The sequence below is a fragment of the Sciurus vulgaris genome (genome assembly GCF_902686455.1).
Source record: "Sciurus vulgaris genome assembly, chromosome: 12".
NCBI lineage: Eukaryota > Metazoa > Chordata > Mammalia > Rodentia > Sciuridae > Sciurus > Sciurus vulgaris.
Window position 1 is genome coordinate 11,330,943 of NC_136473.1, and position 16,859 is coordinate 11,347,801.

Genomic DNA, 16,859 nt, shown 5'->3' on the forward strand with positions numbered 1-16,859 from the left:
AAACTCAACTCAAAATGGATCAAGGGCCTAGGAATTAGACAAGAGACCCTGCACCTAAGAGAAGAAACTTTACCTCCAAGTCTCCATCATGTTGGCGTAGGACGAGACTTCCTTAACAGGACTCCCAAAGCACAAGAAATAAAATCAGCAATCAATAATTGGAACAGATTCAAACTAAAAAGTTTTTTTGCTCAGTAGAGAAAACAATCAACAATGTGAAGAGAGAGTCTACAGAGCAGGAGAAAATCTTTGCCACACACACTTCAGATAGAGCACTAATCTTCAGAATCTATAAGAACTCAAACACTTTACACCAAGAATACAAATAATCCAATCAATAAATAGGCTAAGGAAATGAGCAGACATTTTACAGAAAAGGATGTAAAAGCAATCAACAGAAAACTTCAACATGTCTAGTAATTAGAGAAATGTAAACCAAAACTACCCGAAAATTCCATCTCACCCCAATTAGAATGGCGATTATCAAGAATACAACAACAGATGTTGGTGAGGATGTGGGTAAAAATGTACAATCATACATTGCCGGCAGGAGGGCAAATTGGTGCAGCCACTCTGGAAAGCAGTATGGGGATTCCTAGAAGACTTGGAATGGACCCACCATTTGACCCAGCTATCCCACTCCTTGGCCTATACCCAAAGGACTTAAAATCAGCATACTACAGTGATGCAGCACATCAATGTTCACAGCAGCTCAATTCACAATAACTAGATTATGGAACCAACCTAGATGCCCTTCAATAGATGAATGAATAAAGAAACTGTGGTATATATGCAGAATGGAATATTATTCAACCATAAAGAAGAATAAAATTATGGCATTTTTTTGGTAAATGGATGAAGTTGGAAAATATCATGCTAAGTGAAATAGACCAAGCCCAAAAAACCAAAGGCTGAATGTTTTCTCTGATAAATGAATGACAGTGTATAACAAAGGGGGGTGGGTGGGGGAAGAGAAGAATGAAGGAACTTTGGATGGTGTGGAGGAAAATGGGGTGGGAAAGATGTTAGAATGAAACAGATGGCATTACCCTATGTATATGTATGATTATATGAATGGTGTGAATCTACATTGTGTACTACCACAGAAATGCAAAGTCGTACCCCATTTGTGTACAATGAATCATAATACAGTCTGTAAAAATAAAAAAAATAATAAAAAAAGAAGGAATCAGATTCTTTGAAATGCTAAGGTTAATGTGAAAATAAAATGTCAAAAGTAAAAAAAGAAAAGAAAAGATCCTTCTGGTCGAGTTAACACTTCTGAGAATGGAAGACGGTGAAGGGGAGGCAAGCTTCCTTCCACGCTGCACATTGGCATAGGACCAAAGTAGAGGGTTCACAGCTTCCCGGTGAGGTGGGAGAAAGAGGGAGCTCACTAAATTTAATATGGAACACTCAAAGCAGCTTAGGGACTCAGAAACTTGGGAATAATAAACGAAGAAGGAAGTGTACATCACATCTGACCTGGCAGCCATGCCGCCGGTGTGGATTGACCACAGGCAGGGGGAGGGCCATCACGATCTTGGTACAGAGAAACCTGAGATCAAAAATGCTGCCTAACCTGAGCTGATGCAGAGGCTGCAGAGCATTCTGGTGCCTGAGAAGCATGCTTTCTATCTCAAGTGGCCACGTAGAGCTGCGGTGGAGCCGTGTTGGGGCGAATGCACATCCTTAGCCACAGGACCTGGGGGAGCAGGACAAAAATAAATGAAGAACCACACAGCCACAGTGTTCAGGCAGCACCGATCAAGTGACCTAGTCTGTGCATAAAGGGATGTGAGTGGAACAGGTGTGGTGTAGACTATACCCAGGGGGAATTCGAATCAGAAGGGCAAAGGAGAGCCAGACTCCTTTGTGTTTTTGGTGGCTCTCATGACCAGCTGAAGCAGGTGAGGAGTCGAAGCAGATGAGGGTGAATGCACTCAGACTAAGCCTGGGAAGGTGGTGCTCCTTGGCAGCAGTGAGTGGATAGGGCCCCTTGCTCCATGATTGAATTTCTTGGGAGGATCCTGAGAATCAGATCGACAGAAGGGATTGGCTATAGATTGGCTGTTGTCTGTCCTGAGGGACAGGTCAATCTAATCTCTCCAAAGAAGTCCCCACTCACCAAAGCCTGTGATATCTGATTAGAGTTAAGCCCTATCTCAGTTCAAAAACACCAACTGATGGTATGCCCTAACCCAGCCCTGGTGAGAAGGGAAGCAGAGTCCTATATCAAACAGTTTCAGTCTTAAAGTTCTTCAACTGTTAACTCAGAAAACAACACAAAACAGGAAAGGGCTAACCACCCCTACCCCTTTCTCTATGAGTATATAATTCAAGAGGAACTGGAAAGAATGACTACTGGACCTAAATAATGATCACCCAAACTGGTCAAATATTTTAACCACTTCAGTTGAGAAGGTTCCTTCCATCTTCACTAAGATTTTGGATTTTGAAATTTAAAAATTTTTATTATTATTATATTTTATTCCTTCATGTGTGTTGGGTATGGGGGGAGTGCGTATATGTGCATGCATGTGAATTCTAGCTGTGCTGATTGGTTCCGGGACTCATATACAGACACTTACTTGTCTCTTTTTCTTTCATTTTTAATATTTTTTAAATGTAATGAAGTTTTCCTCATGAAAAAATTTTAATGTTTTTTTTTTTTTTTCTTGTGAGGGTTCAGATTTTGGGATTGTATATTTGGTTTCATTTTGTATTATTTCTATTTGTTTACTTCTCTCACTTCTCTTTTTCTCTTTTCAGGCTAATGGCAAAATTCTATTGTTCTCTCTTCTGGAAAAATCCTATTGTTCTCTCTTCCTCTTCCCCAATACATTGCTTCTTCTATTTTCCCCCTCATTCTGAATAAACATCACTGATACACCACTTCTGCCTCCTTTCTGTTCACTTTCTGAAATTCTAAAGTTGTTTTCTAACTTCCTAACACATTTCCTTTTCCCCTAACTATATTTTTGCCATCTTTCAAATTAAATGCATTGTATAACTCCTGCATCCACCATTAATACCAATACAATCATTAATGTTGTGGAAGATATAGTTATGCCTGCAGTCTTCTTTAAAACTAGATCTACTTCCTGGTTATGGTTTTTACTGTTGAGAACTGCTGAACCCACCATTCCTCTTAATGGGTGTCAATTAAAGTTAAAGGTGTCATAGTAGGAATGGGGTATTTAATACTGTTTATTGTTTGTTTTCTGCAATGGTTGTTTTGTTGTTTATTTTGCCCCGTTCTGTGAAATGCAGGGAACCCTAACAGTCCACGGTTTAGGGAACTCTGCTGCTGAAATAAACATTCCCTGACATTACTCCAACTCAAAGAAGTGAGGAGACAAAAGCTGCAAACCAACATAAAGGAATTAAGAAAGAACAATCAGAGATTGAACTCAAGTCCCATTCCCACCTTAATTTTAACATCTACTCACACATCAAAAGCAGAGAGAAGAACAAATAAGATAATTACACAAAAAAAGAACACATGCAAAAAAGAGGTAGAGGAATTCACCTTAATTGATGTGCAAGTGCAAGACCTCAGAAAATATAAAAAAACAGGCATATATCACCCAAAATCCCATCCCCAACAAAAGATCTCACTGTATAAAAGGCCAGAAAAAGATTATTGAAAAACTCATTATTTAAATGTTCAATGAACTAAAAGATCTAAGGAAGAAATTAAAAGAGTAATTATGTGAGATGAAAGACACTTTAATAAAGAAATGGAAATGGTGAAGAGAAAAAAGAGAACTAAAAATGAAAAACACAATCAATCAAATTAAAAACTCACTTGAAGTGATCATTAGCAGATTAGACTGCATAGAAAATAGAATCTTGCCCTTGAAGACAGAACTTCCAGCATTGAAGGCAGGCCATTTGATCTGGAGTACACAGAAGTTAATAAAGAGAACAAAATTATATAATGTGACCAGAATATACAAAATTCTAACAGAAATTAAAAGACCAAATCTGAGAATCATTGAGAGAGAAGAAAACATGGAGATATAAACTAAAAGAATAAAGAACATTTTCAGTGAGGTAGTAACAGAAAAATTTTCCCATATCAGAAATGAGATAAAAATCCACTTACAGGAGACTTACAGGATCTCATATAGACCTAGTTAAATAAGAAGCTCACTGAGACAGATCATAATAAAAATGCCTAACACAGAAAATAAAAGAATATTAAAAGCTGCAAGAGAGAAACATCAGGTCACATTTGGAGACAAATTACCAAGGTTCAAAATGATTTCTCAGCTCAGATCCTAAAATTAAGGAAGACCTAGAATGAGATATTCCAAGCACTAAAGGAAAACAACTTCCAGCTAACATTACTATCTATATCCATCAAAGCTCAGTTTCAAATTCAAGGAGGAAATAAAAATTTCTATGACAATAATAAACTAAAATAATTAGTGAGCACAAAGCCAGTTACACAAAAAACACTCAAAAATATACTGCACATAAAGGAACTAAAAAATTATTTCCAAGGTTTACAAATAGAAGTTCAATAGAAGAATAATCCACCAAATTAGAATCAAAACAGGATAAAATATAGCAAAAAAAATAAATGGCAGAAAACCAGAAATATCCATACTAACACTGAATGTTAATGATCTCAACTCCCCATTTAAAAGACACAGATTAGCAGAATATATCAGAAAATAAGAATCAACTATATACTGTTTAAGAGATACTCATAGGTAAAGACATGAACAGGCTTAAGGAGGAAGGATAGGAAAAAATATTCCAGGCAAATTGTCCAAGGAAACAAGAAGAAGCAGCTATTCCTATATCTGACAAATCAGATTTCAAGCAAAAACAAAGTGGTGGTGAGAAAGTCCACCACATCTTAGAAAAGGGAACAATCCAATAAGAAGATATCATAATAGTTAATATTTATGCCAAAATAAATGCACCCAATTACATGGAGAAAATACTCCATGTCATTAAATTCCACATAGACCTCAAACAATAATTAGAAAAAAACTCTTCCTAAATTCATTTAGAAGAATAAGAGACCAGAATAACCAAAGCAATACTAAGTAAGTAAAGTGAAGCAGGAGGCATCATAATACTTGATCTGAAATTATACTGCAGAGCAATAGTAACAAAACTGGCATTGTATTAGCATCAAAATAAACATGAAGACCAATGGAATAGAATAGAAGATTCATCTGATATTTGACACAGGTGAAAAAATATATCTTCAAGTCAGTATTTTTAACAAATGGTGCTAAGAAAACTGTATAGCCACATGTAGAATAATGAAATTAGACCCTGTCTCTCACCTTGCACAAAATGCAAATTAAAATGAATCAAAGACTCAGAAATTTTACAACTGCTCAAAAAAAAACATAGTGTCAACACTCCATCATAGAGGCACTGGAATTAACTTTCTTAACAAGACATCCACAGTGCAAGAAATACAACCAAGAATCAATAAGAGGATGCCATAAAACAAAATCTTAGGCATAGAGAAATAAAGAGATAGCCCACAGAATGGGAGACAATCTTGGCTGGTTACCACTCCAATAGTGGATTAATATCCATAACATATAAAGAACTCAAATAAAGCTAAAAAGCAACATAACCCAATCAATAAATGGGCAAAACAGAAACTTCTCAAAAAAAGAAACACAAATGGCTCCAACAAATACAATATCTCTAGCAATCAGGGAAATGCAAATAAAAACTACACTAAGATTTTATTTCACTCTAGTCAGGATGTTAATGATCAAGAATATGAATAGCAATAAATGTTGGTGAGGTTGTGAGGAAAAAAAATACACTTGTACATTGTTGGTGGGACTACAGACTAGAACAACCACTCTGGACAACAATATGGCGTTTCCTCAAAACACTAGGAATGGAACCACCATATGGTCCAGTTATCCTAATTCTTGGCAAACTACAGTGATAGTCACCTCAATGTCTATAGCAGCACTATAATAGCTAAATTATTGACTCAACGTAGATGTCTGTCAATAGATGAATGGATTAAGAAATTGTGATACACACACACACAATGGGAGTTCTGCTGAGTCACAAAAAAGAATAAAATTATGGCATTTGTTGGTAAATGGATGGAAATGGAGAATATCATCCTAGATGAAATTAGCCAAATATAGAAACTCAATGGTCAGATTTCTCTCATATGTGGAAACTAGAGTTAAATAAAAGAAAGGAGGAGGAAAAGTCAGGATAACATGAAGAATCAACCAAATGCACATTTTTCCACAAGTGAAAGCAAGTCAAGTAAAGAAAGTAGAATGGAAGAGTAGAGGGAGGCCTGGAGGGAAAAGGCGGATCATGAACCAAAATCAGTATCCATGTATGTACAGTTTTGCTGGGATTAACTCAACTACTATATGAAAAATAAAGCTCTAATAAAAACAAAGAAGAAAAAAGAAAAAAAGTTAGTACCTTTGGAAACAGAAAAAAGTAAAAGAAGCTTAAGAAAACAGTATGTAATATGAAGTATGAATTTAAATATCAGTAATAATAATCTTGTTTTAAATAGCATCTTTGATAACCTGTTAAAAATGATATGACAAAGAGCAAGCCACTTTAAGTGAAGTATTTAGTAAAACTTTTGTCTCATGAAGGAGACATGGAAAATTCCAGATGTGAGGTAGAAAAGGAAATTTTTGAGCCTCAATTGAATTTTGCCAAAAATCAAGAATTTCCAGTAATATTCATAAGATAAAGTCTGAAGAACAAAGCAGCAACTTAGTGCAATTTCAACTGAAGGCATTTGGATAGATTTCAGCATCAAAAGGGAGGCTGAGTAAATTATATTAGATTTGGATAGAGTAAACAAAAAACTGTGAGCCGGTGATGATGAGAGAAAGAAAACATTATGAAGACATTTTTATAATAAAATGTGAGATTAGCAACTGACTAGTAGCAGGTAGAAGAGCTCTACAATGAAAGCTACAACACTGAAGAAAAATCTTGAAGAAGACACTACAAGACAGAAAGGCTTTCCATTCTCATGGATAGGTAAAAATAACATTGCTAAAACATCATACTAACAAAACAATATACAGATCCAATGCAATACCCATTAAATATCCACAATATTTTTCATAGAAGAAACAAAAAAAAAAAAAAAAACACCATCCTAAAACTCATTTGGACAAATAAAAAAACCCAAAAGAGACAAAGCATTTCTAAGCCAGAAAGCAATTGCTGGTGGCATTACAATACCCAAATTCAAATTATAACACAAAGTTCTAGTAACAAAAACTGCATGGAACACTCATAAAAACAGAAGACCAATGGAATAAAGCCAGTGACACAGAAACAAACTCACAGATAGAGTCTTCTAATCCCGGACAAAGTTGCCAAAAACACATTGACCAAAAGACAGCCTTTTAAAATTATTGTGTTAGGAAAACTGGTTAAGCATATGTTGAAAAATGAGGCTAAATCCCATTCCTGTCTCTAATGCTCCACAAAATTCAACTCAAGATGAATCAAAGACCTAGAAATTGGACCAGAAACTCTGCAACTCATAGGAAAAAATATAGGGTCAACATTCCTACATATAGGTGCAGGAAGAAATTTCATCAATAGGGGCCTTAAAGCTCAGGAAATAACAGCACCAAGAATTAATAAAAGGTTGACTTTCCATGGATTCAGCCCAGTGCCCCACATGGTAACACTGTGCCCTGTGTGGAAATGCTGCTGTGGCTGCCCATCTACCAATGCATGGCATCTTGGGACACCTCTGTCACCACCTTGTATTACCTCTGTTCCCACCGCCACCATCTTTAGTTGGGTATCTTCCATCTTGGGACACCTGCTGGAGACTAGAGTCCATTATCAAGGTACCTACAGGTTAGCTGCTCTTGCCCCCACCAACTAGGGACATGGCCACATCCATCTAGGGATAACAGCCAGGACCTGAAAGATGATCAATAAGGGCCCGACATGCTGGGTTACATCTGAGGTATCCCTGCAGAGGCAGAAGAGAACCTTGAAAGTGGTCGGTAGGTGGTAGAAGTATATGAGGTCATCTTGATCCTGGCTCATCCAGCCAACCAGCCTGTCATCCACCAGGATCCCAGAAACAAATCAGGCACCACTTTCCTGAACCTGACATCAGCCTGACCCACCACTCCCTCCCCAATATGGCACCCGTTGTGCACCTTGTCTCACTGGTTTGGTAATCATCAAGCCCTCCTGCTCCTCAGTCCCAAGCCTCCCAAACTCTCCCTTGACACCAACCCAGCCCAATGCTTGCAGCTACATAGCTGGTCCATAGCTTTCAACCTCTGGTCCTGATTTGCCCAACATAGAACAACTTTCCATGACAGACACACAGGTCTCAGTAATCAGACCTCAGAACCTCTGGGAAGAGAGGTTCCTCATTGAGAAATCAAAGGGCAGGGGCAGAAGAGATACAATTTAGAGACTCAATTAGAGACCAGGAATTGTGGGGTCTATAGTGAGAGAAGGGGCTATGACTGGGCTCCTGCATCACATGAGTGGATCACAAAGGAGAGTCCCAGGGTAGAGTCTTCGAGAGGCACTGGCAGTTGATATACCCCGCCTCTAGTGGTCCCACCTCCAAGTCTAATCTTTGCATCTTAGTAAGAGTCATCATCCTGAGGGTGGAGTTACCAGCAAACCCCAGACAACCCCACCCAGCAGAGAAGAGAAGCAGAAAAGATATTGAACTCCAACAGAAACAATTGTTCAACTTCCCGTTGAGATTACTTTTTCCCCCTATTTTTTCTTTTTACCTTTTTTATTTCCGGCTCTCACATCCCTAACATTGAAATCAAATACTTTTCACGCATCAGGCTACTGAGGACTGGAAAGTTTGTAAAGTATATTATAGTTTTGTTGGAGATTCTCTCTCTCTTTTTTAACATTTTTTTTTCTTTCTTTTTTTTTACTTCCTCTATTTTCTTCAAGCAACAATAAATGTTGATGAGGATGTGGGGAAAAAGGTACAATCATACATTGCTGGTGGGAGTACAAATTGGTGCAACCATTGTATAAAGCAGTGTGTAGACTCCTTAGGAAAGTTGGAATGGATCCACCATTTGATCCAGCTATGCAACTCCTCAGTTTATACCCAAAAGACTTAAAATCAGAATCCTACAGAGATATAGCCACATCAATGTTCATAGCTGCTCATTTCACCATAGCCAGATTGTGGAACCAACCTAGATGTCCTTCAATTGATGAATGGATAAAGAAACTGTGGTATATATATACAATGGAATATTACTCAGCCATAAAGAATGATAAAATTATGGCATTTGCAGGCAAATGGATGAAATTGGAGAATATCATGTAAGTGAGATAAGCCAATATCGAAAAACCAAAGGACGAATGATATTGCTAATAAGTGGAATGATGACACATAATGGGGGGAGGGAGGGGTTAATGTTAGGGTTAGGGAGGGGGGCAAGAATGGAGGAAAGAAGGACTGTAAAGAGGGAAAAGAGGGGTTGGAGGGGTGGGGGGAAAGGAAAAAATAACAGAATAAATCAAACAACATTACCCTATGTAAATTTATGATTACACAAATGGTATGCCTTTACGCCATGTACAAACAGAGAAACAACATGTATCCCATTTGTTTACAATAAAAAAAAAATCACTGGGAAATTTGAATATAGACTGGATACAGATGATGATAGATTATTATTACTTTCTTTAAATATTATAATCAAATGTAATTATGTGAGGGAATATCTTCAGTCTAAGGAGTTTCTTTTCTGAAATCAATAAAGATGAATTGTCATGTCTACAATTTACTTTGAAAATGTTCAGCAAAATATCACATAAATATGTAGATATGCCCCTAAGAATCTAGCTGTATGTTAATATGTATCAAAAAGTCAACAAGTTTGCATATAGATAGAGAAATATGGTTGTACTGTCTTGTGCTTACAAGTATTCTGAATGTACAAAAAAATTCAGGATAAAGATTTTGGGTAAAACTAATAATAAAACTTTATTAAATTTTTAACACATTTGAAACTCATAGTGCTGTTATTGCATACCGAATTGATGAATTTTACAAGCTCTTACAATATTTCTTAAAGAACCTTATATTTTTTACTAAAAATTGTTAAAAATAACAGCACAGAACCATTTACAGAATAGAAGTGATTAAGCAGTATTTTGATATCAGAAAGCATGGAAGAAAAGCAAGTAAGAGGAGCTCTGTCAAAAGGCCAGCCGTACATTTATGCTAAAAGTTTCTGAATGTGGATTTTATCCACTGTCGGTATCACCATAAGAAAAGTAACTGCCTCTGAGTCCTTTAACTTTTATAAACTCTGCTTTATTTTTCATGTAGTTGTGCCTCTGAGTCCAGAAATAAGAGACAACAAGGAATCTGGAACTCAACCTCCACACAATCCCTGATCACTGTTCTTCTCTTATTTTCACTTTTTTCTTGCTCACTGCTCTGTTCATACTATGTTTTCAGGGTCCTAATTTTGAATCTTAGAAAATTTATCAAAACTACTCAGCAGAAATACAGTTGAGAATCCTGCACACTCTCCAAGACAGTGGCACTAATCTGAGACTCTTTTGTTCCACAGAAGCAAATGAATGGGGGCACAGGACAAATGGACTCCTGGCTGTGGTGCAGATACAAGGAAATGAATAAGAGATGGTGCTGAGGCTCAGGGGTCTCACCTGGTTGCACACAGGCTTATACCTGAGGCCTGGTTTATTCAGGATCATCTCCAGTGGCCTGTAGTTAAAGTTGGACCCCGATGAACTTGGTCAATCCTGCATCCTTACACTTCTCCATAGTCTTGGGAGGGATGGGGTTGTGAAGGGTCATTTCTACAGTCGACTATGTCAATATAAATGCAAGAGAGAACTGTTAAGAGGAACACTGCCAAGAAATGACAACCAAAGTGGCTGAATTGGTTGTTAACAAGAGAAAAATGTAAAGATAATAGGACAAAGTGTGGACAGCCAGAAAAAGGATTCTTGTGTCCTCTTTAGGGAAAGGGTGACATTACTACAGAGGGAGGCAAAGATGCCTATACCCATTCTTCTCAGTTCTCCTCTATTGCTTTTTAGTAATGCATTCTTCCCCACCCCCTAGCAAAACACATGTGCAACAATGAATTTCTAGATGCAAAAGTGTGTAACCCATTCTAACAGGTGGAGGTAGGACCTGACCCCATCTCTGCGATTTTTGTGTGGTCTCTCCTTCAGACACATACCTCCCATATGGCACAGAAATCCACTGAATTACATATTGCTTTTCCACTTTCATCTTTTGGATGAAACTCCTCCCCTGGCTGGAATAGAATGGTTCATTACAACAATCGTCGCAAATTCATCAGTCCACCCACAACAATGTTCCTAGGTATGTCTAGGGGATGAGACACCAAACCTCTATGAAATAGGTGGAGCATCACTCTATATTCATCTATTTATGAAACATTTACATGTGGTGTTTTAAGACATATATATATAGGAATATATATACAGGAATCTTATATATATATATATATAGGTGTCAAGATTCCTGTATTCTCTCACATCAAATTATCTATATGTTCAAATATATATATATATATATTAAATAAAATTTCTCAGTTACCTAATGAGGTCTCCTAGTTGGTTTATGTTACTTTTCTTGACCCTATGTATTCCCCTGGGAGATGCCTCTCTTTCACTGGGAAATTCGGTGCATGCTTTCATGGGCTCGATCTCCAGCAATCATGGATTTCAGTGATGACAAATTCTATACAGTGTTCATTCTCTACCTGGACTCATGTGGGCCAAGAATATGTAGGCATACATAAGATGGTCATTCAAGTTTCAAGTTTGTTTTGATGCTGGAAGATAGAGAGGCCCTATCAAATATTAATGATCATGAAACTTGAACTGCCTCAAAGTCATACATGCCACCAGTTGAACAGGCTAGGACAAAAACAAAGCAAGCCTCTAGTGCAGACATAATGGATGAATGAATACTGACATCTCTGAAGATTACATCTTATCATAAATCTAGCCATAATTTGGACTTTCTTTCATTCATACAAATTGTTTACTTAATTCAATCATCCATGGTAGTGATGGTCATGCTGATGGCTAAAATTATATAGGTTGATGATGCTAATGGTCTACCATCATTGCTATCAGAGGACGAATAGGATAAAGGTCAATGCAGCCCAAATGAAGTATTTTCAGTGTGGATCAGCTCTGTATGATGAAAAGTGGATCATAGCTACAAAGGTTAAAGAAAGGAAATTGGACTGGATTGATACATTGCCCATATTTTGGGTCTCTGTTTTAAATCATATGGAGACATTTATTTGTCAATTGCTTGGAAACTGTTGATCGCAGGGAAAACAGTCTCTTTCAGTCTTGTGTTCCCATTCATTTGAACTTCATGTAAACTGGGTTATATTTTTGGCTATTATTAGTCAATCATATGAATTATGGAAGGAATTATTCAAGAGATAATTTTTATCAAATAATAATATTATTGAATCTCTGAATAGTGCTTCATAGAGATTACAAAGGAATTGTTAGTATCTCATCTATTCACTTCATGAGATAAGATTAGTATATTTTGCTTACAGAACTAAAGGGAAACATGTTTTGACCATTTTAATATTTGCTAGTCACAAATCAAGACACTTGAGCTATATCTTCTTTACTACCCTTAGAACTGTCCTCACATGGTCTTTGATAGTGACAAATGTAAAAGTAGATATTCAGAATTATAAGAAATTTTAGAAAATCATCCAGGAGATAATGTATCATAATATGGTCATAATTCTATCTGATTCCATAAGCAATACAAATCATAGAGCTGATTGGAGAATCAGAAAAGTAAAGGAACCTTAAAGTCATACATTTGTACACTGTGAGTAGCCATTCATAATCTTTCTGTTTTTGAAACTGGGGATTAAACCCAGGGGCGCTTAAACACTGAGCCACATCCCCAGCCCTTTGTGTGTGTGTGTGTGTTTTATTTAGAGACAGGGTCTCCCCGAGTTGCTTAGCGCCTCACTTTCACTGAGGCTGGCTTTGAACTCTGCGTCTTCATGCCTGAGCCTCCCAAGTCGCTGAGACTACAGATGTGCATCACCGCTCCCGGTTATCTTTCTGTGTTTGATACTGGATCTTATATGTGAATAAAAATTGTATCAATAATCACATTCCATCAACAACCGTCACTTAACTTATTTTTTCAATTATTCATGTCACATTGCAGTACTTTTTATACTGCATAAACAATATGTTGGAGGTAAAGTATATGTCTTCTCTCTTCACAGTGAAATCTGCAATCTTGCTTCTAATAGCCAATCCTACCTCCTCTTCTATTTGGTATACATAAGCACAATCAAGACGGCAGAACACAGCTTCTCTAAGCTATTCTGGTGGCCTCTGTTGTCATATTCTTGAAACCTAGAGGAATAACCAAAAGTGTATATGGAGAATCATATTGTGAAAGGTAACTCATAGTGAGAAAAGTGGATAAGTCACTAGACTGGAAGGAATTTTATATTTCAATGTTTTCTTCAAACTACTTTACTATATTAGCTCTTTCAGCTACATATCTTTCTTTTTAGATAAATATAATAAGAGCATAATAGATGGTTATTGCAAGGTCTACAAAATTTGGAAGAAGTTTTGAAAGTTTATTTTTTTAAAGAATAAAAAGGCAAATCAAACATTCTTTTCTGTTTCAAATTTTTTAGAAGCTTTCTTTTTCCCTGAAATGAAAATTACTGTGATCCTGGGTCCTACTCCCCATCCTGATACATGAAATTTTTAGGTATAAGGACACATGGAGTAGGGTTTAAGCCCTCGTGGTCTCCTTTTTACCACTTTCTCCTACAGTTTAACCAAATACTCTCACAGGGCTTCACAACTGCTCTTTGGATGATTTCTTAAATCTTACAGAAGAAACATTTTAAATTCAAGCTTCAGAAAACTAGTATGTCACACAATTGAGTGATTAGAGGATGATAATGGAATACAAAATGTTTTACAGTCTAGTAAACTTGGCTCACTCTACTTCAGAGGATCATATCTTAATATAATGTGTATAAATGATGATGAATAATTGACAAATACCCTTCTAAAGTCCCAGTTAGACTTATCAGGATGTTATTATATTCTACATTTAGGGAATTTCCCACAGTTGAGAGCACATAAAAAAATAATACTCAGCCAGGATGCAGCATTTACTGTAAGATGCTGAAGGCTACCTCATGGTGGAAAGGAAGTATGCCCAATCATCTATTATATGCTTATCTTCTCAAGTACCTTTTGCTCTACAGATATCTCTGGATCTTTCTTCTTGGAAGGGGGAAAGATTTCCCAAAGTATAGAAACCCATCACAGTGCAAACCGATTGCTGTCATTCATCTTTTCTACCAAGTTGGTACATAGACTGAAATGTGGGGGAGAGTGCCCACAATACATAATAGGTGACCACATCATGAGACAATGATGTAGAGCAATGTCTCATCATAGTCTGTTCTGCCCATGGAATAGGTCTAGCCTGGAGAACCGCGTGAGGACCTCAGAGTAACATGGGAAGCAAGTAACTCGACAGCCCAGATTGGATTCCATTCATCCTGTGTCTACTTTCTTTTGAACCCTCAACTCAACACCCTACTGTTAACCTCTTGAGATTTATAGCTGCAAATCCAGTCCAGGAATGAGGTGAAATCACTGAGCTCCACATATTGATGTTTGGAATTCATTCCCAGTCACTCCTCAGCCTAAGCAGTTTCTGCTTCTCCTTCTTCCTTCAGAAGTTAAAAAAAACTGGAAAGCCCCAATTGCTTGTCTAAATGTTAACTAATTCTAATTGCTGTCTAATATTTAGACAATATTATATAGGCAAAGTGAGGTTAAAGCAATATTCCATATGCGAGAAGAGAATTGGAACAAGTTCACTTATTACATATAAAAAATTAAATAAATTGCTATACAGTAAAAAAAAAGTGTTAGTTTTTAGAAAATATTTTCCTTAAAATTATCAAGAGTTATTATAAGAGATTGGACAATTATTGACCTACTGTTAGGCTGGAAACCTCAGATCTCTTGTCTTTTGTATTTATTTTTTTATTTTGTTTTTGATTATTTGTTCATTTGGTCAGGATGAAGCACCTTCTTGATCATATATTATTAGAAATGATGAACTGTCATACACGATGCACATAAAGAATTTTTTAAAAAGGATTATGGGCCATTTCTTGGAGTCTCAGAAAAATAATCAAGTGTTAAAATAAACAAAAATTAAACTTTTAATTTTCACATTGATAAAATATTTTCCATGTTTTGACTACTGAGTCCCAAGAGGATGCAGTCCTGTCAAGTGTGCAGCCAAAACTGCACTAACTGTGACATTCTGCTCAGTGGAAGACAAATAACTATTGCCAGGAAGGAAGGTCAACTATAGGCTAAAGTTTATTATAGCTTTTGCCTGTTAGATAACTTTGAGAAGGATATCAGTAAGTTGCAAAATTAAGACATTTTATTTTATTTACAACCTTGTGCAACATTATCTATAAAACATAAAAACTAAAATAATCTTAAATTGTTATAAATTTTGGAATAGTTGTGTAAACTTTGATGCAATTATGAAACAGAATATTTAAAGCAATTAAAGGACAAACATGAATATTTATGAACAAAAATGATTACATAGAGTAATAAGGGCTTTTAATTAAGCTAAAATAGAATGGAATATATTTTTATCAGCAACATAATATGTTCATAAATGACGCATGATAAAAAAGGAGAAACTATAAACTATAGTAGTCATTCCTTCTGCATAGGGAGACTAAAGTTGATCTTTTACAGGGTTTTTAATCACCTAACTTTTTTGTGACTTTCATAATTTGGAAAAAGTTTTTATTATGTAAATTGAAAAGCTCTACCCCTCAAACAGATCTTATTTTTTGTGGTTTTGATTTTGTAATGATGAAGCCACTTCTTGATAAAACATAATTTAAAACAATGAACTATCTTACCCCCCACCCAAACACAGAGAATTTCAAAGAATTGTTGAGCATTTTGCAAATTATGACCTTCATTTAAAGAATCAAGTGAAAAATGAAAAATAAATTAGTCTTTTTAACTTTCTCATTGGTAAAATAATTTCCGAATTTTCTTATTTTGCTTTTGAATGAAAATGTTCATTGTCAAAAGAGTGTGAAGTCCTGAGAAATATAGACTAAAAAAAGGTGATATGTCAAGCTGCTAGTGAAGCATAAATGACTTATGGCTCTAGGAAAGTATTTCACAAGATACAACTTCAGGCTTAGGGACTTTTGGAAAAGTGGGATTCCAGGAGATTGCTAAATCTTCCATATGTATAGATCCCTACAATATATGTTTCACTTTTGTGGAACATACTAGGTTCCTGAGAGGGGAATGGCCAGAGATGGACAAAGAAAATCTTGTTCTAAGGGTGTGATGCTGATGCAGGGTGGAACATGGGAGGCACAGAAAACAAACTGAGTTGTTTGTAATATATATTAAAAAACTTTAAGAAAGGTTTTAATGGTGACTGTGGGGGAATACTTCACTACAAAAGTTATATTCTCTCTGTGAATTAGAATGGCCAACTTTTGATGTGGGATATCCACCAGAAGGATTTTAGACAAAAGTATCATTGCTAAGGTTCTTTAAATAGTAGTTGGAGCCCTTGGACACTCACATCAATTTCCTTATATTGATTACTGGCAAGAGATAATACAGAAACAGACCCCTTGGTTGAGAACCTGTTGGAAAACAGTCCAAGTTGATGTTAACTCAGACTATAGTGGACTCTAAGACCCAACAAGCAGGACCTAAGCAGAAAAATCCTG

General features: G+C 36.4%; 1 long non-coding RNA gene and 1 pseudogene across 2 annotated transcripts in view; one reads left to right on the forward strand and one right to left on the reverse strand.

Moving 5' to 3' along the window:
- LOC306642117 (aldo-keto reductase family 1 member C2-like) overlaps nt 1-15,545 on the reverse strand; it is a 28,606-nt pseudogene extending 13,061 nt beyond the window's left edge. Inside the window, exons 1-4 of the transcript XR_013766819.1 lie at nt 13,342-15,545; nt 13,040-13,152; nt 11,235-11,312; nt 10,693-10,855 (exon numbers count right to left, since the gene is read on the reverse strand). The product of XR_013766819.1 is annotated as an aldo-keto reductase family 1 member C2-like (transcript). The remainder of the gene's footprint in view (nt 1-10,692; nt 10,856-11,234; nt 11,313-13,039; nt 13,153-13,341) is intronic.
- LOC306642121 overlaps nt 11,865-16,859 on the forward strand; it is a 770,670-nt gene continuing 765,675 nt past the window's right edge. Inside the window, exon 1 of the long non-coding RNA XR_013758393.1 lies at nt 11,865-12,180. This is a non-coding gene — a long non-coding RNA (uncharacterized lncRNA). The remainder of the gene's footprint in view (nt 12,181-16,859) is intronic.